At 49.6% G+C, this 21,275-nt stretch overlaps 1 long non-coding RNA gene across 3 annotated transcripts; it reads left to right on the top strand.

The window, feature by feature from the left end:
* Positions 1-18,047: 18,047 nt before the first annotated feature.
* On the top strand, positions 18,048-20,580 carry LOC127336085 (uncharacterized). Of its 3 annotated transcripts, XR_007873162.2 has the most exons (6): positions 18,048-18,117; positions 18,201-18,568; positions 18,756-19,426; positions 19,516-19,638; positions 19,885-20,154; positions 20,267-20,580. It is a non-coding gene; the product is annotated as an uncharacterized lncRNA (long non-coding RNA). The 3 variants fall into 3 exon arrangements; XR_007873161.2 differs by lacking the exon at positions 18,048-18,117 and having other exon boundaries at positions 18,124-18,568; XR_007873163.2 differs by lacking the exon at positions 18,048-18,117 and having other exon boundaries at positions 18,124-18,568; positions 19,885-20,182.
* The last annotated feature ends 695 nt before the right edge of the window (positions 20,581-21,275 follow it).

The raw sequence follows: 21,275 nt of genomic DNA, 5'->3' as shown, positions 1-21,275 counted from the left end.
GATTTTAGATGGTTTTATATCCAAGTCTACCCCCCAGGTGTGTCCGGCTTCTCGGACAGGGGGTTCCTACACTTAGGCAGATTCTGCATGTACAGGGGGGAACTCCCTCGTACGTGAACCGGAGAGAAACTTGATATCATATGGGATGATCCTTGTTTCCACATGTACCTATGACATAACCAAGCTCAAATGGAGGCATATGCCCACCGGGGGACCCCCGATGGGATGCAGTCAAAGGGGTAGACCGCGCGGTCAACAGAACTAGTGTTTCGTCGGAAATCGAGCATCGGATCTATGCTTAACCCTTGACAACACCTGATGATAGATGTTTCTTTTATCTACATTCAGTTGTACCTTGTGTAGTGGTGGTAGCAATTTGGTACAAACACATGGAATTCAATATCTAAGATGCATTCGTTCATAAGTTTATGTAGCTTCTAAATTTGAGGTGTATAACTTTTGATAAACTATTGTATTCACCCCGTTCCTAATAAATTTGGTCAATTTTGTATTCCAAAAAAATAAGAGAAAAATAAGAGAAAAAAAATAAAAAAAATAAAAAAAATAAAAAAAACTCTATGCCGACGGCCACCCTCGGCATATAGCCGGCCGTCGGCATATGGGCCCCGCACCGCACCGTTACATGGGAGCTGGTCGAGCCAGACCAGCTCCCAACCCTAAACGGCCCAATTCGCCCCGCGCCGCCACCAGCCTCTGCGCCGCCCGCGCCGCCAGCCTCTGCGCCGCCCGCCCCTCCCGTCGCCGGCCGCCCCGCCGTCGGCCGCCCGCTGCCCCTCCTCCCCGGCCGCCTCCTCCCCACGGTCTCTGCCTCCCGCCGCCGACCTTCGCCTCCGCCGCCGCCCTGCTCGCGCCGCCGCTGCCTCCTCCGCCGCCGCCTCGCGCCTCCCCCGACTTCCCCTGCATGCGCCGCCCCTTCCTCCGCCGCCGCCTCACGCCGCCTCCGGCCTCCCCGCCCCCCCAGCCTCCCCGACCCCGCCCCTGCCTCTCCTATGGTAAGTTTTTTTTTCATTTTTTTAACTTTTATTTGTAGTATTGTATGCTATTTAGAAATACAAATAGAATGGAAATAGTTTGTGAAATGTGAAATGTGAAATGTTTGTGAAAGGTGAAAATAGAAAATGTGAAAATGTGAAATAGAAAATGTGAAATAGAAATACAAATAGGAAATGTGAAATGTGAAATGTTTGTGAAAGGTGAAAATAGAAAATGTGAAAATGTGAAATAGAAAATGTGAAATAGAAATACAAATAGGAAATGTGAAATGTGAAATAATTTGTTTTTTAATGAATGGAAATAGGTGCCGTCGTGACCGCCGACCTCGTGACCGCTCCGTCGTGACCGCCGTGTCCGTGATTCTCTCCGTCCGCCGAGGGTGAGCTAAAACATCGCCTCCCCTTCTCCGCATTTTCTTATGTCACTAGATTCATTTTCCAAGTCCAGTTGCGTAACCTAGGTGTCACTTCCCGTCCGCGAGCGTTACGCGGATAAATATGCATTAGTGGTCCGCATATTTTGAACCGTAACGCTTGCGGCATTTACGGGACAGTCGGCGGATGCGTAGTTGTCTACGTTTTCCATGTTCTACTCCGGTTCGAGTCAGGATTTCGGCGGCGCCTCCCCGTTGTTCTCCGGATGCACATCCTCTCGGCTTTTTGCCAAGACGTGTATCGGGAGAGCAGCGGGGAGGTGCTGCCGAAATCCTGACTTGGACCGGGGTAGAGCATGGAGAACGTAGCCAACTACGGATCCGGCGGCTGCTAGGAGCCCACCTAGTAGAGATGTAGGTTGATGCATGCGTTTCGCCCGGTAAAATAAATAAAAATATGATGCATTTAATTTTCTATTTGATATAAATGCTATGTCTGTGGTTTGGCTCCCAATAAAGCAGAGGATGGCTGATAATGGATGGATGTACAATGAGCGTGTTAGTGCGACAGAGAAAACTGATGAGTGGACAAGGAAGACCCATTTTCTAGTGAATGAGTTAGCGCGTGGTACAAAGGGGCTGGTTCGGGCACTTTGCCCTTGTGTTCGCTGCGTGAAGCGTCTCCGTCGTGGAAAGGATGAAATGTATAAACACCTTCTACAATATGGGTATATGCATGGGTACGTCCCGGAAGTCGACTTTGATGAGCGCGAACGTGACAGAGGTGAGGTGATGCGGCAGCGGCTCAATGGCAATGAGTACGATGGAATTAGAGACTTTCTAGATGATCTCGTCCATGCCGATGTCCCGGATTCGCCACCTCCAGAACCGGAGGCGCCGCCAGAACCGGAGGAACCTCCAGAACCGGAGGAACCAGAGCCAACCGCGAAGGCCTTCTATGGTATGATTGCCGCGGCTAAGAAGCCTCTGTACGAGGGCGCCGCGATTTCTCAGCTCGATGCCATCTCCCAATGTCTAGCCGACAAGACCCGGTACAACACCACCCGTGAGGGCTTTGAAGCAAGTCTGAAATAAACTGGTAACATGTTGCCCAAAGATCATTGTCTGCCTCAAAGCCTGCACGCGACGAGGAGAATGATGAAGGACCTCAACATGGATTATCAAAAGATAGACTGTTGTCTGAAAGAGTGCGTTCTATTTTAGAGACAGTATGCGGAGGAGAAGTACTGTCCCATCTGTAAGCAGTCTAGGTATGAATAGGTAACGGGAAAGGATGGTCAGGTGAGGCAGTCAAGCACCGCAAAGTCGATTCTTCGATATCTCCCATTCATAAAAAGAATCCAGCGGCTTTACATGCACGAGGAGACAGCCAAACAGATGACGTGGCACAAGTATGGGAAGAGATTCGTGGACGAAAACAAGAAGTTGAAGATGGGACATCCATCCGATGGTACGGCATGGAAGAACTTCGATACAAAACACCGCCTTAAGGCAGCCGAGGCTTGGAATGTCAGAATTGCGATAGCAACAGATGGCTTCAATCCATATGGTATGTCCAATGCCAATTACAGTTGCTGGCCCGTGTTTGTTATTCCGCTCAATCTCCCTCCCGGAGTCCTAATGACGAGGAAGACCATGTTTCTGTCGCTGATCATTCCAGGCCCTCATTACCCGGGGAAGAATTTGAGTGTCTACATGCAGCCGATTGTGGAAGATTTGAACCACTCTTGGCACCACGGGACATTGACGTACGATCGAGCATCGAAGACAAACTTCTACATGAGAGTTTGGTTGCAGTATACCATGCATGACATGCCCGGGTACGCCCTAACATGCGGATGGTGTACAGCTGGTAAGTGGCCATGCCCAGTGTGCAGGCATCGGCTTGAGTTCCTTTGGCTACAGAAGGGTCGCAAGTATGTTGCGTTTGACACGAATCGACAGTTCCTCAAAAGGAGGCATCCGTTTAGAGAAGACAAAAAGAACTTCAAGAAGGGCAAAGTTGTGCATGAAAAAAAAAGAAGTGCCGAAGTTTGATGGTACACTTGTTGAAGCCGAGCTACGTGCTCTCGTGCCGGCAGCGACGCCAACTGGCCATCAATTTGAGGGATATGGTGTAACGCACAACTGGACTCACGAGGCGGCCTTAACGAAGCTCGAGTATTACAAGGACCTCGAACTTCCCCATAACATCGATGTGATGCACACTGTAAAGAATGTCGCGGAGTCCGTCTTTCACACATGCCTGAACATTCCCGGGAAGTCAAAGGATAATGAGGCTAGAGTCGATGTTGAGATCCTTTGTGATAGGGAAAAATTACACATGAAGCGTCCTATTGGCCGTCAAAAGAATTGGTTCAAGCCGCATGCCAACTTCTGCCTTGATTCCATCCAAAAGAAGGAGGCATTCAGGTGGCTCAAATACGTCGTGATGTTCCCTGATGGTTATTGCTCGAATATGAGTAAGGGAGTTAATCTTTCGACGGGAAAAGTCACCGGGCTCAAGAGTCACGACTATCATATATGGATTCAGCGGCTCATGCCGGTGATGCTTCGAGGGTATATCCCCGAGAAAGTCCAAGCGAGTGCTTGCAGTTGAGCCATTTCTTCCGCACGCTCTGTGCTAAGCAGATATGTCCCAAGGTTATTGCAAAGCTACAAGATACAGTGCCGAAGTTGCTATGCAATTTGGAGATGATATTTCCGCCAGGCTTCTTTACTCCGATGGCACATCTCATTGTGCACCTCGCCAACGAGGCACTCTTGGGTGGCCCGGTGCAGTTTCGTTGGCAGTTCTGTATTGAGAGAGAGTTTAAGTATATTCGAAAGATAACTGGAAACAAGGCCAAGATTGAAGCATGCATAGCTGAGACAATATGCCTTCGGGAGATGGCAGATGCCGCGACAATGTACTATCCCGATGATGTTCCCACTCAGCATAACCCGGTCACTCGTTACAATGTCGACGTTCCCGAGAATGACCCCAAGCTACAACTATTCCAATTCCCCGGTGGCAAGGCTGGTAAAGGAACAAAATATAAATTGGATAACGAAGAGAAGGATTGTATAATGCTATATGTGCTTATGAACATGGAGGAAGTGATCCCATTCGTAAGGTAAAATGGTGAACAAATTACTTTGCAGCTAGTAACCTCGTCTCGGTCTAATGCTTATTTTCTCCTTTCAGCGAATTCACGGATGAAATGTGGCCGTATGATGAATTGCCCCAAACCTCGGAGATGGACACTCTACTGAAAGAGGGTGCTCCCGGAATTAATAAAAACTTTGTGACATGGTTCATGGAAAAAGTAATTTCTAATCTTTCCTTTTACATTGCAACATGTGACTTGTCCCTCTTATTACACGTAACTAATGCACACAACAAATTGGAAATGTTCTTGTAGGGCCGTGAGAGAAACGTTGATATGATAGATGCGTTAAAATGTGTTTCCCAAGGTTGTAGCCGTGAGGTGACCAAGTATGAGAAGTATGATGTGAATGGGTTTCGCTTCCACACAGAGACGCACCAGAAGGGTCGGCCGAATCCCAAAACGATAAATACTGGGGTCTTCACCAAAGGAGCCAACAAGTTTGATTACTACGGAAGGTTACAAAGTGTATACGAGTTGACATTCAATCGTACGAACGTGCAACTCAATATCATCGTGTTCAAGTGTCATTGGTTCGACCCAATAGGTGGACAGAGAAGTGATAAGTCCATTGGGTTAGTTGAAGTTAAGCCTTCGACCACCTATAGCGGAGCCGATGTCTTTGTTGTGGCTCACCAAGCCAAGCAAGTTTATTATTTGCCCTACCCATGCCAGAAAGCGGAACTCAAGGGTTGGAAAGTCGTCTTCCAGGTATCGCCACATGGTAACCTACCGATTCCCTCTGAGGATGATTACAACAACATTGACCCCGTGACATACGAGGGGATTTTCTATCAAGAGGAACAGGACGACGGGGAATATATTTTAGAACCGTTTGTTCAAGAGGACCTCGGGAACGATGCAGAAACTCGTGGTGAGTCAGTGGTGGATCTAAAGGACATATCTATGCTCGAGAAGTTACTTGAGGCGAATGACAATTATGATGAGCCTCCACCCGTCGACCCTTCAACTTTGTACTCACAAGATAGTGATAGTGATAGTGAGCCAGAGAAAGAGAAAGAGAAAGAGACGGAGTATGAGAGTGAGCGTGAGAGCGATGATGGCTGGTGAGGGTCTTTTATTCTTAGTATTTATTTGTCAACATGCTTCTTAATTGCACTGTGCCTTTTATTCTTAGTATCTTCATTTTATTATGTCAACATGCTTCTTAATTGCATTGTGCCTTTTATTCTTAGTATCTTCATATAATTATGTCAACATGCTTCTTAATTGCATTATGCCTTTTATTCTTAGTATCTTCATATAATATGTCTTTGTGCTTAACTGTTTTATTCTTCTCAATGCAGGTGACTGGACAATATGAGCAGCGGCAAGGCAGACTCCGAGAGCTTGCTTAAGACGCTGGCGCAGGTGAAGAGGAATATTCCTAGACCCACTAGACGGAGTGATCGAGCCCCGGTGCAAAATCCGCGTTACGCCGATGGTACCGATGGAGGACGAGGACGACGAGGTGGAGGACGAGGACGAGGACGAGGTGGAGGACGAGGTGGCGGTGGGGTACACATGGACTTTGACGAGCCACCCTCCGCTTCTGGTGACGTGGCTCCTGAGTTGTACCTAGAGGGTCCGTCTAGTGGGGAGGTGGAGATGGAGACGGAGTCTACACACGAGTCGGACTCTAGGGCTGAGTTGGAGGTGATGGAGGATGGGGGTGCGCCGAAGCCCTTGCAGGTTCGTGGAGAAGCTAGAGTCCCCGATGCGAGGAAGGAGCCGAAGACCCATGATGACAAGGCCCTTATCATTCCTTCGAGCGATGAGTAAGTGTACTACTTCAGAAATTTCGAACATGTATTTTCATCTTGGGCATAATAAAATTTTTGGCATGTGTACTAATGTGTGATTTATTTGCAGCAACTGGACATGGGATGCCAAGCCCCCCCGCATGCCTAACAGCTTGCTTGGGGCTCTGATTAAGAAGTTCTGGCCCGGCAGATACACTCCCCTTAGCACGGTCCCCGGTGGCGAGACGAAGCTAGCCACTACTTGGGCGGACTATGAGGATGCCCCTGCCGTAGGCTTCGCGACAGCTGCTGAGGCTGTGACCACCAAGTTCTGGGTAAGACATATACTTCTCGAGCACCGTTCATTGTTGATGGCCCTAATGTGCTAACTCATGACTTTCACAACTGATTTATGCATGATTGAAGTGCTTCTACCGTGTGGACCCGGAGCATGAGACGAAGGTGCGTCTCACTTTGCGTGGCGCTTGCGAGAGGTTGACACCGCAGCAGTGGTACAACCAAAAGATCACCAGCGCTAGTGCCTTCTGGGCTAACAAGGGTAAGAGGGTCAAGAAGGAGTACTATGTTGGTAACCAGCCTACGGAGGAATGGGCAATGACCATTGAGGAGTACATGTCGGTGAGTAAAATGTCAATGAGATTCTACATTGCTGCTAAGTTTTCATTGGATTATCTTGAGCTGAGTATTGCGTTTTCAGGTTTGTCCCGAGTGGGCCGAGCAGCATAGGGAGGCATGGGAGGAGCTGATTAGGGCGAGGTGGCTCAGGCAGGACGAGGAGTTTGCAGCCGTGTCGAGGCGTAACATGGAGAACCGAGGCACCGGTGGCACACACTGCGCGGGAAACCGCGACTACACCCGCTTCAAGGGGAAAAAGGTATGTATATACATGGAACGACCTTCTTTCATTTCCCGTCATGTCTCATTTGTGATACGCTTAACTTTTCTTTTCGCGATGCAGCTGGCCGAGGCACCACCTGGGGTGGTGCTTCATGATCCCGAGATATATGACATGATGCGGACGAAGCAGAAGCCCAATCCCGCATTGCCTCAGCCACAGTACTAAGGCAATGCCAAGGCCGCCAAGGATGACTACTGCGACATGGTGAGGTCTCGTCACCCGGAGGTGGATGACCCCTTGCGCATCCCGACTGACGCCGAGTCGTTGGTCCTGTCGGGGCACGGGCGTCCGCATGGCCGTTTCCCCTTTCTGAATAAGGCGGTCAAGCCTACCCCAGCCACGAGCTACACGCGTCTCAAGCATACCCTCACCGCCGACAGCCCCCAGCCTCATCCACGGCCTGCTCGTCCACCCGCCTACGATGTAAGTTTTCCTCATTTTCATCCTCTTTCCGGTTTTCCTTCCTACATGGCTAAGTGTTGACGAGATTCATTGTTTCTGAAATTGTAGCCTGAGTTTGAGGCGGCCTTCGAAGCCTGTAATGAAGCGTATCAGCAGGCCGCTGCGCAGTGGAATAGGCAGAATACGGCCTACATGGCATATATAGGAGTAAGTCTGAATCTTTCTTCTCGCGCAAGTAGATGACAAGTCTCAGTTTGATGTTTTATTTCTGCAAAGCCTAACTTGTAACCTATCTTGCAGGAAATGATGATCTCTATGTCTACTGGTACACCGCCACCGGCTCGAGTTACCGTGGCGGGGGACATGCCTATCATGCCATCGAGGGCAGCTTTTGCTGCGACTTACTACGGATCCACACCGGAGGTAAATTCTTTGCCAAACCGGTAGTTACCACTTTTCTTTGCCTCGCAAGTTGCTAACATGTAGGGAACATGTAGGGAACGGGATGGTCCGGGAACCAGGCATCGCCGGGTGGGCGCGAGGTCACACCGGTTCATGAAGGTGGTCGGTCTCCTGGGCGTTCTGCTGGCGCCTCTCCGTCGACTACTCCTGGGACTACTCCCGGTGCCTCTCCGTCGACTTCTCCTGGGCGTAGCACCGGTCCTTCTCCAGGTGGTTCTTCTGCAGCTTCTACCGGAGCGCAACCCCGGGCTGCTGTTATCACCAGATTTTGACCGAGTCAGAGGTGGGCCGCGATCAAGATGGGCTTAAAGATTATACATGGAAGAATATGCATGAATCGGCCTTATGCGCGACGTTTGGGCTAGCGTGCCCATGTATCTGTAATATAGTAGATCGCATCTTAGACTAAGAGATAGAGTTTTACCCGTGCACGGTTAGGTGTACGCCTCAATTAGTAAGTCCCCTGGACTATAAATATGTATCTAGGGTTTATGAAATAAACAACAACCAACGTTCAACCACAAATCAATCTCGGCGCATCGCCAACTCCTTCGTCTCGAGGGTTTCTACCGGTAAGCATCATGCTGCCTAGATCGCATCTTGCGATCTAGGCAGCACAAGCTTATTACGTTGTTCATGCGTTGCTCGTACTGAAGCCTTTTTGATGGCGAGCAACGTAGTTATCTTAGATGTGTTAGGGTTAGCATTGTTCTTCGTATCATATGCTATCGTAGTGCAACCCTTATACATCTAGCCGCCCTTACACCTATCTTAGGTGTAGGGGCGGCACCCCGCTTGATCATTATTTAGTAGATCCGATCCGTTACGGTTGCTCCTTGTTCTTCAAGGATTAGTTTAATATCTGCAATAGTTAGGCCTTACAAAGGGTTGGAGGATCCAGCGACGCGTAGGGTGTCGTTTGCTAGCCCTAGACAGGATGTTCCGAGGATCAACCTCGTGTTGGTTTTTAGGCCTTGTCTAGGACCGGCTTACGATCACCGTATGTGACCGCGAGGCCCAATCGTGAGTAGGATGATCCGATTATGCGGTGAAAACCCTAAATCGTCGTAGATCGCTTTAGCTTTATCTTGATCAAGCAGGACCACCATATATTCGTGCACCTCGTACGAATCATGGGTGGATCGGCTCCTTGAGCCGATTCACAGGATAACCTGAGAGCCGATCGAGGCTCGTATTTAATGTTTACGTGTATGCCATGCAGGAAACTAAGCGAGGCATCTCCATCACCTTCCTGACCAGGTATAGGTCAGGTGGCACGCCCTTGCACCAGCATCGGACGTGTGTACCAGAGGCTTTGCGGGCCGTCGCTCGGAGGGACCAGGGCCAGCCGCAGCCCTAAGTTGTTCCCGGCTCTACTGTGTTGCCCGTCGCTGCCCGCCGGTGGGTTTTGACCGCAACACATTCTGGCACGCCCGGTGGGACAAGCTTCGACATCAACCACATCGCCATCTACATCTGAGATGGCGGACGGCACTCCAGTCACGTACGAGGATCTGACCGACGAGCTCAAGAAGAAGTATGACGAGGTCAAAGCAATCCTCGAAGCCGACCTCATCGGCTTTTTTCACAGAACCCGTTCACATGGCATCAGATGGAAAGGGTTCTCACCTGAAGGCGCGCTCGATGGAGTGGACCTGTCCGTCCCGTTAGAAGAACGCACCAGGTCCCTGCGCCAGGAGATCGGCTACATGGTGACTCACTCGCTGCATCGCCATTCTGAGAGCCTGGTGAATACTTTGGAGCGTGTCGCTTTTCGGATGATACATGAAATCATGAGGCACCAGTGCTCTCCGCCAGGACCAGCTCTCGGGACCTACCAAGGAGAAGTGCCACTTCAGTCCCGTCCACCGTTGTCATTCGCATTGGCGGCACCAGAAGTGCCTAGTTCACCGGCATGCGCCGTTGACAGGGTGGAGGACACTTACCCTGGGAGGTGCCAGCCAAGATACTCGTTCAACATCAACATGGTAGAACTGGGGCACCGCCCTGATAAGGGTAGAGACGAGGGCAGCTGCTCTCATAGCAAAGATAAGGAGGAAGCTGCTCCACGCGATCGGCCCCGACACTGCCAAAAGATCCTGGTGATGATCAAGATGGAGGCCGATTCTAGCGATCGGCCCGTATTATCCGTACCACCTGCTCTCCCAGTATGTGGCGTCGACCTCACAGGTGACGGAAAGCTAGGGTATGGGTTTACATCGGCTGATGAGCTAGAGGAAGTCGACATCGGTCCTGGAGATAAGCCGCGACCGACTTTTATCAGCAAGAAGTTAGATCCACAGCTCAGGGGGCAGATGATAGCTCTGTTAAAAGAATACCCAGATTGCTTTGCATGGGATTACACGGAGATGCCTGGGTTGGACAGGAGCATCATTGAGCATCGGCTCCCCCTTAAGAAAGGATTTCGGCCGTTCCAACAACGAGCACGTCAGATGAGGGCCGAAATTCTGGAAGAAGTCAAGAAAGAGATCGAGAAGATGTTGGCCGCCGGGTTCATCAGGCCATGCAGGTACGCTGAATTGATCTCCAGTATCATTCCTGTAGAGAAGAAGGATGGCCGATGGCGTGTGGCCATCGATTTCCGAGATCTCAACAGAGCCACTCCAAAGGACGAGTATCCGATGCCTGTGGCAGAAACATTGATAAATGCAGCTGCTGGCCACAAGGTGTTGAGCTTCATGGATGGCAACGCCGGCTATAACCAAATCTTCATGGCTCCGGAAGATATACACAAGACCGCATTCAGAGTACCAGGGGCAGTAGGCTTGTTTGAATATGTAGTCATGACCTTTGGGTTGAAGAATGCTGGTGCAACGTACCAACGAGCCATGAATTATATATTTCATGATCTGATCGGTAAGTTGGTGGAAATCTATATCGACGACGTGGTAGTCAAATCTGTCTCCATGGAGGGACACTTGGATGATTTACGGCGCGTCCTAGACCGAACTCGGAAGTTCGGACTGAGAATGAATCCGAAGAAGTGTGCTTTTGGCGTGACGGCTGGTCAGTTCCTAGGTTTTCTGGTTCATGAACGGGGAATTGAGATCGGCCTGAAAAGTCAAGAGGCGGTGCGCACCATGCAGCCGCCCACCACGAAGAAGGAGCTCCAGCGTCTCATCGGCAAGATCAATTTTGTCCGACGATTCATCTCTAATCTGTCAGGACGAATCGAGCCGTTCATGGCGCTGGTGAAAACTAAATCTGATGACGAGTTTCATCAAAGGGGGCAGAACAGCAGAGCGTTTGATGAGATTAAGCGGTATCTGACGACGCCGCTCGTGCTAGTTCCGCCCCAAGAAGACAGCCGTTCTACATCTACTTGTCGATGGCTGACACGTCCATCGCTTCGGTAGTGGTGCAACTCTACGAGGGCGTTGAAAAGGTCGTTTTCTACCTCACAGAAGGATGTTGAACGCGGAGACAAGATATCCTGAGGTCGAGAAACTTTGCCTCTGCCTGTTCTTTACCTGCACCAAGCTTCATCACATCCTTTTGACGGCAGAGATCATCGTCATATGCAAGTCAGATGTTGTCAAGCATATGTTGTCGGCCCCTGTTTTGAAAGGCCGACTTGGTAAGTGGATGTTTGCGTTGTCAGAGTTCGATCTCCGGTATCAGCCTGCGAAAGCAGTCAAGGGACAAGTGTTGGCCGATCTTATAGCTGAACGGATCAGTACCAATATAGCAGCACTATCTATACGTGCATGGGCCATGTTCTTCGATGGATCAGCTTGCGACGATGGTTGTGGCATCGGCATTCTGCTCGTGTCGCCTCGGGGGCGTAATACTCCTTCTCCATCGATTATCCGCCCCTTGCACCAACAATGTAGCAGAATATGAGGCAAGACGTAAGGGGATAGAGTTGCTACAAGCGAGGCGAGGAAGCGGTAGAGCTTTTGGAGACTCCAAGTTGGTGATTAACCAGCTCACGGATGAATATAAGTGCGAGAGTGAATCGCTTTTCCCATATTGGATGGAATGCCGTGAGTTGATGACACAGTTTCGGTACATCAACTTTAATTGGGTCCCAAGATCCCAAAACACCGAGGCCAACAATCTCGCACAAATGGCGTCAGGCTATATAGATATATCTGACGGGTCGGAAGTTCAGGTACAGTTCCTGGAACAGGATGATTGGAGAGCCGAAATCTTCAATTACTTAAAAGATTCGGCTCGGGGGGCACCTAAACGGATAAGATACAAAGCCATGAAGTATGTCCTCATAGGAGACGACATGTTCTACAGGACATTGGAAGGGTTACTACTCAAGTGCCTGGGACCAACTGAGTCTAATCGGCTCTTACATGAGGTGCATGAAGGCGCCTGTGGAACTCATCAGTCGGCTCATAAGATGAAGTGGCTAATCAAAGCGATCGTGGTTTTATTGGCCCACCATGCTTGAAGATTGCTTCAATTACTACAAGGGTGCCAAGCGTGCCGGATGTTCGGGAAGATTCAGATGGTACCAGCATCAGCAATGAACCCTATCATCAAGCCTTGGCCGTTCCGAGGGTGGGGCATGGATATGATCGGCAAAATCCATCCGGCGTCGAGTAAAAAACATGAATGGATTTTGGTTATCACAGATTACTTCACCAAGTGGGTGGAAGCCGTCCCTATGAAGAAGGTGAAATCAGAAGATGTGATCAAGTTTGTGAAAGAACACGTCATTCATAGGTTCGGGATTCCCCAAACTATCACGACCGATGGAGGTTCGGTCTTTGTTTCTAAAGAATTCAGAAAGTTCTGCGATGACATGGGGATTAAACTGATCCGATCATCTCCGTACTATGCTCAAGCTAATGGGCAAGCTGAAGCGTCCAATCAGAGCTTGATCAAGCTGATCAAGAGAAAAATTGACGAGAACCCTAGGGATTGGCATGAGAAGTTATCAGAAGCTTTATGGGCCTACCGCATGTCGTGCCATGGAGCTATAAAGACTTCGCCGTACCAGCTTGTCTATGGACAGGAAGCCGTATTACCTTGGGAAATTACGGCTGGATCAAGACGTGTCACGTTTCGAATGATCCGACAATTTGAAGAATATGCAGCTTTGATGAGTGACACTATTGAGGACGCAACAGAACTTAGGCTTTGGTCGTTGGAGAAGATTAAGGAGAACAAAGCCAGGGTAGCTCGTGCCTACAATAAGAAGGTTAGACCAAAGGAGTTTCAAGTTGGTGATCTAGTATGGGAAGCTGTGTTGCCGTTAGGAACCAGGGACAAGGCATATGGCAAATGGTCTCCTAATTGGCACGGTCCGTACAAAGCCGTCCAGGCCTTGAAGGGTAATGCATACATGCTGGAAGAGTTGGACGGCGAGAAGTTCCCAGTAGCCGTCAATGGTCAACACCTCAAGAAGTATTTCCCAAGCATGTGGGATGATGGGCAGTAAGGTATGGAGGCCGATTTTAAATCGGCCAGTAAAAAAAAAATCACAGCCGATGCGCAGACATCGACTTGAGAAAACATGAGGAGACAGCAGAGTACAGCCGATGTACGGGCATCGACTTCAGAATAATAAAGCCGATAAGCTCAAATTAACAGGTTAATGGGATCGGTACAGGCCAGAAATCATGATATTTGGGATGAATCTCCTAGTGGCTTGCTGAGGAGTTCAATCTGATAGTTTGGATGTGGTTTGGACGAGAGTTAGACCTGTTGGACCGCGTGTTTGGGCGACGGCTTGGCCTCAGATCGCGTTTGTACTGCGAGCCGATGTCCTGCTATCGGCTCCCTATACGACGACTTCGTTCTACGATCGGCAAAGTCAACAAGGAAGCGAAATTAATTGAGGAACATTTTCTTCATTAATAGAGGGATTTCTTACAAAGAAAGAGCCGATTGCTCAGAAAAGAAGAGGACAAAAGCCGACTACTAGTACTAGTCCCTAATCTAAGGGCCGTTGCTGCCCTCGTCGTCGCTGCCACCGGCGCAGCTGCTGATAGGCTCCTCATCGGAACTCCCGTAACCTTCTACGGGAGCCTCATCTTCCTCATCGTCGTCATCGCTGTCGTCGTCCCACCAGGTGCGGAGGCGCTTCGCTGGTGGGTAACCTTCGAGGGAGTCGTCATCGTCCTCCTCCGCTTCTTCCTCGGAGGAGGTGAAATCGTCCCAGGAAAAGCGGTCGTCCTCGCTCTCTGCCTCCTCTTCCCCGTCGACGAGGAATTGAAGGTCACCCTCTCCGTCGGTCAAGGATTTGTCATCCTCGGACCAAACGAAGGAATCGTGTTCCTCCTTGTCCCACGACGTTGGGGCGAGAATGTCGTGCGCCGCCAACGAGCCCCACTCCGGCGTCGGCTCGCGAGATGAGGAAGAGTCGGAGAAGACCGACGAGGCGGAGGAGGAAGAAGAGGAGGACATGGTTACGGGAGATTGAGGGTTTTTTGGGTACCGATGGCCAGAACAGAGCAAAGGGATGAAGTGGCAAACTGCTCAGAGTGGTTAAATAAAGGGGATATAGTAGAGATTCAATGCCACAGCAGTTTCCGAGGAGGTGGTGCCCAAAGGCAATGGTCAGATCACGCGGAATAATTGAGAAGGCAGGGCATCATGATGAAGGGTGCTGCGACGGTTCTGCTCTGCCACGACATGACCCGACGAAGAAAAACAGAGTGATTTTGGAATTATCAATTCCAAAACCAGGGGGGCATGTGTTATCACCAGATTTTGACCGAGTCAGAAGTGGGCCGCGATCAAGATGGGCTTAAAGATTATACATGGAAGAATATGCATGAATCGGCCTTATGCGCGACGTTTGGGCTAGCGTGCCCGTGTATCTGTAATATAGTAGATCGCATCTTAGACTAAGAGATAGAGTTTTACCCGTGCACGGTTAGGTGTACGCCTAAATTAGAAAGTCCCCTGGACTATAAATATGTATCTAAGATTTATGAAATAAACAACAACCAACGTTCAACCACAAATCAATCTCGGCGCATCGCCAACTCCTTCGTCTCGAGGGTTTCTACCGGTAAGCATCATGCTGCCTAGATCGCATCTTGCGATCTAGGCAGCACAAGCTTATTACGTTGTTCATGCGTTGCTCGTACTGAAGCCTTTTTGATGGCGAGCAACGTAGTTATCTTAGATGTGTTAGGGTTAGCATTGTTCTTCGTATCATATGCTGTCGTAATGCAACCCTTATACATCTAGCCGCCCTTACACCTATCTTAGGTGTAGGGGCGGCACCCCGCTTGATCATTATTTAGTAGATCCGATCCGTTACGGTTGCTCCTTGTTCTTCAAGGATTAGTTTAATATCTGCAATAGTTAGGCCTTACAAAGGGTTGGAGGATCCAGCGACGCGTAGGGTGTCGTTTGCTAGCCCTAGACAGGATGTTCCGAGGATCAACCTCGTGTTGGTTTTTAGGCCTTGTCTAGGACCGGCTTACGATCACCGTATGTGACCGCGAGGCCCAATCGTGAGTAGGATGATCCGATTATGCGGTGAAAACCCTAAATCGTCGTAGATCGCTTTAGCTTTATCTTGATCAAGCAGGACCACCATATATTCGTGCACCTCGTACGAATCATGGGTGGATCGGCTCCTTGAGCCGATTCACAGGATAACCTGAGAGCCGATCGAGGCTCGTATTTAATGTTTACGTGTATGCCATGCAGGAAACTAAGCGAGGCATCTCCATCACCTTCCTGACCAGGTATAGGTCAGGTGGCACGCCCTTGCACCAGCATCGGACGTGTGTACCAGAGGCTTTGCGGGCCGTCGCTCGGAGGGACCAGGGCCAGCCGCAGCCCTAAGTTGTTCCCGGCTCTACTGTGTTGCCCGTCGCTGCCCGCCGGTGGGTTTTGACCGCAACAGCTGCTCGTTTCGCCAACGATGTGGGAGGACACACCCCGCCCGGTTCCTTCCTCCACTAGTCAGCTTAGAACTAGGGTTTGCTTGCTACTACTATGTATTTGGATGACATGGCACTCTCCGCTCTCCGCTTGTATGCTATTATGTGCACCATGTATGGTATTATGTGGATTATATGATATTTATGTGAATTATGACGAATTTGGTCGATTTTGGATGAATTTGGATGAACTGGACCTGCTGAATTGAATTTGAATTGCAACAGGGAACAGAAAAATGAACTGGAAAAAGAAAAAAAAAATTGTGCAAGGCCTACGCCGACGGCATTGCCGTCGGCATAGGCCTTGCGTCTGGATGGCCGCCACGTGGCCATGCATGCACGTCGATATGCCGAGGGTATGCCGAGGGTGAGGCCGTCGGCGTACGCGCACAGCTGGCGTCGCCAGGCCGCGCCACGTCGCCCCGCTCCTCGCCAGGTCGCTGACCTACGCCGAGGGCCCGGCCGTCGGCGTATGACGATGCCCGTTAACGGCGACGGCGCGCCGCCAGGAGACGCCGAGGGCGGCGACGCCGAGGGGCTCACCTGGCCGTCGGCCTAGCGCGGATACGCCGAGGGCCGGCCGTACGCCGACGGCGCACCTGGCTACGCCGAGGGGCTAGGCCGAGGGCTGCTGTCGGCGTAGCCTACGCCGAGGGCAAGGCATGGCTACGCCGAGGGCAGCTGGCCGTCGGCGTAGACGCCGATTCCTGTAGTGTAGTACAAGAAAATTCGGTAAAATCTTACTTTGGCAAGTGAATCACCTTATTCAGGATTACTAGTAAAAAGACAGCCTTACCATACGATATACAATACGAAGATAGTATCATAGCTTAGGTACTTGCATTGCCAGCGGCCTGATATCAAACTTGTGGCCTGATTACGCACTGCATGCGCGCGTCAGAGTGTGGGTTTATGCCTTGCGTCCACCGTGGCTGATCTTTCGGGAGGCAGGCACGACGGTCCCGCCGCCGATGATGGGAGCGACGCTGCCGACGACAGGAGCAGTTGATCCGACGACGGGAGCGACCCCGCCAACAATAGGAGCTGGGGTGGCGAGTTTGGCAGGCACGGAGCCAACGACTGGAGCGACGGATCTGACGACAGGAGCGACGCCGCCAACGATAGGAGCGGTTGATCCGGTGACGGGAGCTGCGGTGGCGATTTTGGTAGGCACAGCGCCGATGGCCGGAGCGACGGATCTGCCGACGGGAGCGCTGCCAATGACATGAGCGGTTGATCCGATGACGGGAGCTGGGGTGGCTAGTTTGGTAGGCACAGTGCCGATAACCGGAGCGACGGATCCGACTACGGGAGCTGGCATGGCGAGTTTGGTAGGCACGGTGCAGACGTCCGGAGCGACAGATCTGACGACGGGAGCTGGGGTGGCGAGACTGGTAGGCACGGTGCCGACCACCGGAGCGACGGATCCAACTACGGGAGCTGGGGTGGCGAGTTTGGTAGGCACGGTGCAGACGTCCGGAGCGACGGATCTGACGACAGGAGCTGGGGTGGCGAGCTTGGTAGGCACGGTGCCGACCACCGGAGGGCATGATCTGACGACGGGAGCTGGGGTGGTTACTTTGGTAGGTACGGTGCCGACCACCGGAGCGACGGATCCGACGATGGGAGCGATGGCACCAACGACGGGAGCGGCGCTGCCACCGTTGCTCCTGCCAACGACGGGACCAACGGAGGGCGTGACGGTGGATGGTGTGGATGAGGAGAGGCGCAGGAGCATGGCGAGAAGAAGCAGAGCGGAGAGCTTGATGGACTCCATTGTTGGGATGTCACTACGTACGTATACTTGAGTGCACCGTGGGTGTTGTGTTGTGTGATGTGTTGGTCTGCGATCTTGGTTTTTATAGGCGCGCGAGAGGGATATATATACTATATACTATATATAAAAGCTGACCCTCTTTGCTCTAACCATAATGTTTTGGATACTGTTCATGGTACATTTCCATCCAATCAAAATTTGACACGATGCAGTGCCTCAATTTTCCTTTTTATTTGATTATTTTAGGCTGGTGGCGGACTATTACTTGCCATGGATAACATCGTGTACAGTTAAAAGCGGTGGGCACCTAACCTATCCATTCCTCTGGAAATATCCAGAGATCCACCGTCTCCCACCGCTTCAAAAAAAAAAAAGGTAAAACGCCTAGACTCCAGACTAATCTCTCTTCCTCCCCATGGCTGCCGGCCTGCCGCCAACGTTTTCCCTACCGATTGCAGTTCCCCGCCCCCTTCCCTCCCCCTCCTTGGCCGATGTGCAGGAGTTGGGAGCCCTCCTCTCTTTCTCCGAACCCCTGCTCCTCCAGCCGCGTCATGGTGCAGCCCCAGATGGGAGGAACCGGCATGGGGGCCATGGGGGCATCGACAACGCCAGTGTCGCGGTCGGCGAGGTCTAGGCTTGGCGGGGTCGGCCGAGATCGGCGCTGGTGGACGGAAGTGAGAATTGGTGGCGGCTGCAGCGGTGGTACTGAATTGCGCAGCGGGGAACTTTGAGGCGGAGGAGTAGGGCGGCGACAAGGATGTCCTGCAGGAGGAGGATGTGGAGGGAGAAGTGCACGGAGCTGTCTCCGAGGTGGCGACGGCACATGGTGCGTTCCTCCTTCGTTTGGCTGTTTCAATTTGGTTTTTGATTTATTCCTTTAGAAAATGAACATTCTAAATACAGAATTTCATGGAGGGGACAATAGGCTGATTCCAATCCGTATTGATTCCTCATTGATCTTTTTAATTTTACATGACACAATTGATACTAACTTATTTCCTCAAATTTTGTAGGCAGTCATAAGGATAGTCTGTGTCTATACGAGAAGATCCAGTTCTTTGTTGGGAAAAGATCAGGGTCTCTTTTGTGGCTTACTTTAAGCCCTGCAGTTCAGCATATACTTTTGGTTACTCTGGGTTCAGAAAGAATCAAGAGAAAAAGCACTGTTTTATATCTGGAAAGGGAAGAGAACTATCTGCACATGTTGTTTTTCTCCTCAAGAATATATTCTGCATCAGTATGATGCCTGCTTTTCAAGATCGCTTGCACCTTCGATGTTAAGCAGGATGATGCACTTATTTTAGAATAGAGTGGAAGTATTAGTACTACTCTACATATTAGAGCATAAGAAATCTCTGAATTGTATCTTCGAAAATACGCTGAACCCACAATACCCCGCCACCTTTATTTATGATTTATTTTTGCGTTCATAAGTCAGACACGCTATTTTGACTACTTTCGTCACCCATACAAGTTCCAACTTTACAGCTTCCATCAATGTTTGTTTCATTCCTTCATGTCATTGGTATATAGTAGCACAGTACATAAAGAAATGTATGAATTTTGCAGGTTTAGTAACATATCCAGTAGTTGCAGACAAATACTTGATTGGCCAGCTTCCTCACTATTTGAAGTATGTTCAGTGTCAAATCAACTATGGAATTACACAGATCCCACGTTTCATGTATGCAGTGCAACTTCATAGAATCCAAATCCAAGTAGCATGGATGCCTTTTACCTGGATTTATGTGTCGTCTGCATTTTTGGTTTCAGAGAATCAAAATTAATGCGCTGAAGGTACAAACATCATTGGTCTTATGATAAGCTTGCTTACTTCAAGAACAATCAGGCAAGGACTAAAAAGATGCAAAGTTGCACTACCAGCACCAGCTGATGGTAAGAAAAATGATATTTCTCTACATTTATTCACATTTCTTCCACGGATTATTCTTTCAGATGTAACACATTTAGTACTCATGTTACTCTTTTGTAGAAAAGAGAACTTACTCACTATTGTTAGTTCAGCATGAAATTCGACTTACTGGACTACATACCACTGAAGTGTTCCCTTAAACAATATAGATTCTTTCGATTATTCTTTGTATAAAATAAATTCATTGCTCTTCCTTTCTTTTATATCAGGGGAACACAATGGAAAGATACATTCTAGCCAACCGGATAGACCAGTTCAGGGAACATGTGAAGGAAAAAAGCTCAATATATAGTTCTATAATATGTACGGAAAAAATACGAGGCAACAGACCACCACCCTTACTTGATCAAAATAACATATATAGCTGACAAAAATTCACGAAGTCATTCTGAAGCCTGAAAACTTTCCATTGTTTGCATATGATGTGCAGCCTTTCAATGTCCTGCATACCTGCATAGGCGACAGTACCCTTCTGTCAGGTATTCAATGAACAATTGTTTAAACTATGTATGCTCTCATTAGCCATTGTTCCTTTTCCATTCATCTTGGTTTTTAGATTCTGAATTGGACACTAATTCAACCCCTCATTAGATGCTGTCAGACGGGTTACAATGCTGTCAGACATTATTCCGTCCAGGACAAATCCATTGACACTCCATGGGGATGGCGTGCAAAAGCCTTTTATGCATCTGCTCTTTATAGAGCTTCATGTGAGCATACCATTGTTATACTCTGCCGTGTATCGGTAGCCTATACTGAGTTTTTTTTGTAATAAGGATAGTTCTGTGGTTTATCTTGGTAGGTAGCTTATAATCTGTGCTCTACACTGAAGTTGTTTGTAATGAATTATCATACATTTTGTGTACAACTGTAATATTAGTGAGTTTATATTGTTTTACCATCCACGACTAGAAGTGTTGTAATATCCTACTATGCAGTGAGTTCACGTTGTTTGGTTACCTACCACCGAATGTGTGGTTCAGGCTTCCGAGCTTTCTTTACGAATGATGATCTGTTTCAGGTTATGCAGTTCAAAGATAGATTGATTTTGAATTTTGTGTTATATATGCGTTTGTGGATAGGTGGATAGGCTGACTCTTAACTTAACAGGACTGCGACCCATCTCTAGCAGTTCATGGTATCATGTGACGGGCGCGGCGTGCGCCGCGCCACACTTCCTAGTACGAATGATTGCGGTGGCAACGGCATGCAATGAGGATCGAGGACTGTGGAACCAATCAGGTCACGGGTGCTCAGTTCTGGCGGTCAGGTCAGGTCAGGTCACGAATTCCAAGGCGAAGCGGCCAAACTAGGCGGGGCTACGTGCGAGTGTAACTGTGAGTGTGACTCGCGCCTGTCTGTGTCCGCCCGGGAGAACCGGGGAATGGTTTGCATCCTTTGCTTGGCCTAGAATTAGGGATAGAGATGCGTCGTGTGTGTAATTATTATTGGACACCACTATAGGGCGAACGTGAGGAAAATAGTGACGCCGCGCGACACGATCATCGCTGGTCGCTGCACATACAAAGAGTGGACGACACTGCTTTTTTTTTTTCAGGAAAGAATGAAGAAAATTAAAGTGGATAGGGTCCACACGATA

Source organism: Lolium perenne, chromosome 2, assembly GCF_019359855.2.
Source record: "Lolium perenne isolate Kyuss_39 chromosome 2, Kyuss_2.0, whole genome shotgun sequence".
In the NCBI taxonomy this organism is placed as follows: domain Eukaryota; kingdom Viridiplantae; phylum Streptophyta; class Magnoliopsida; order Poales; family Poaceae; genus Lolium; species Lolium perenne.
This window is presented reverse-complemented; position numbering and strand designations above follow the sequence as displayed.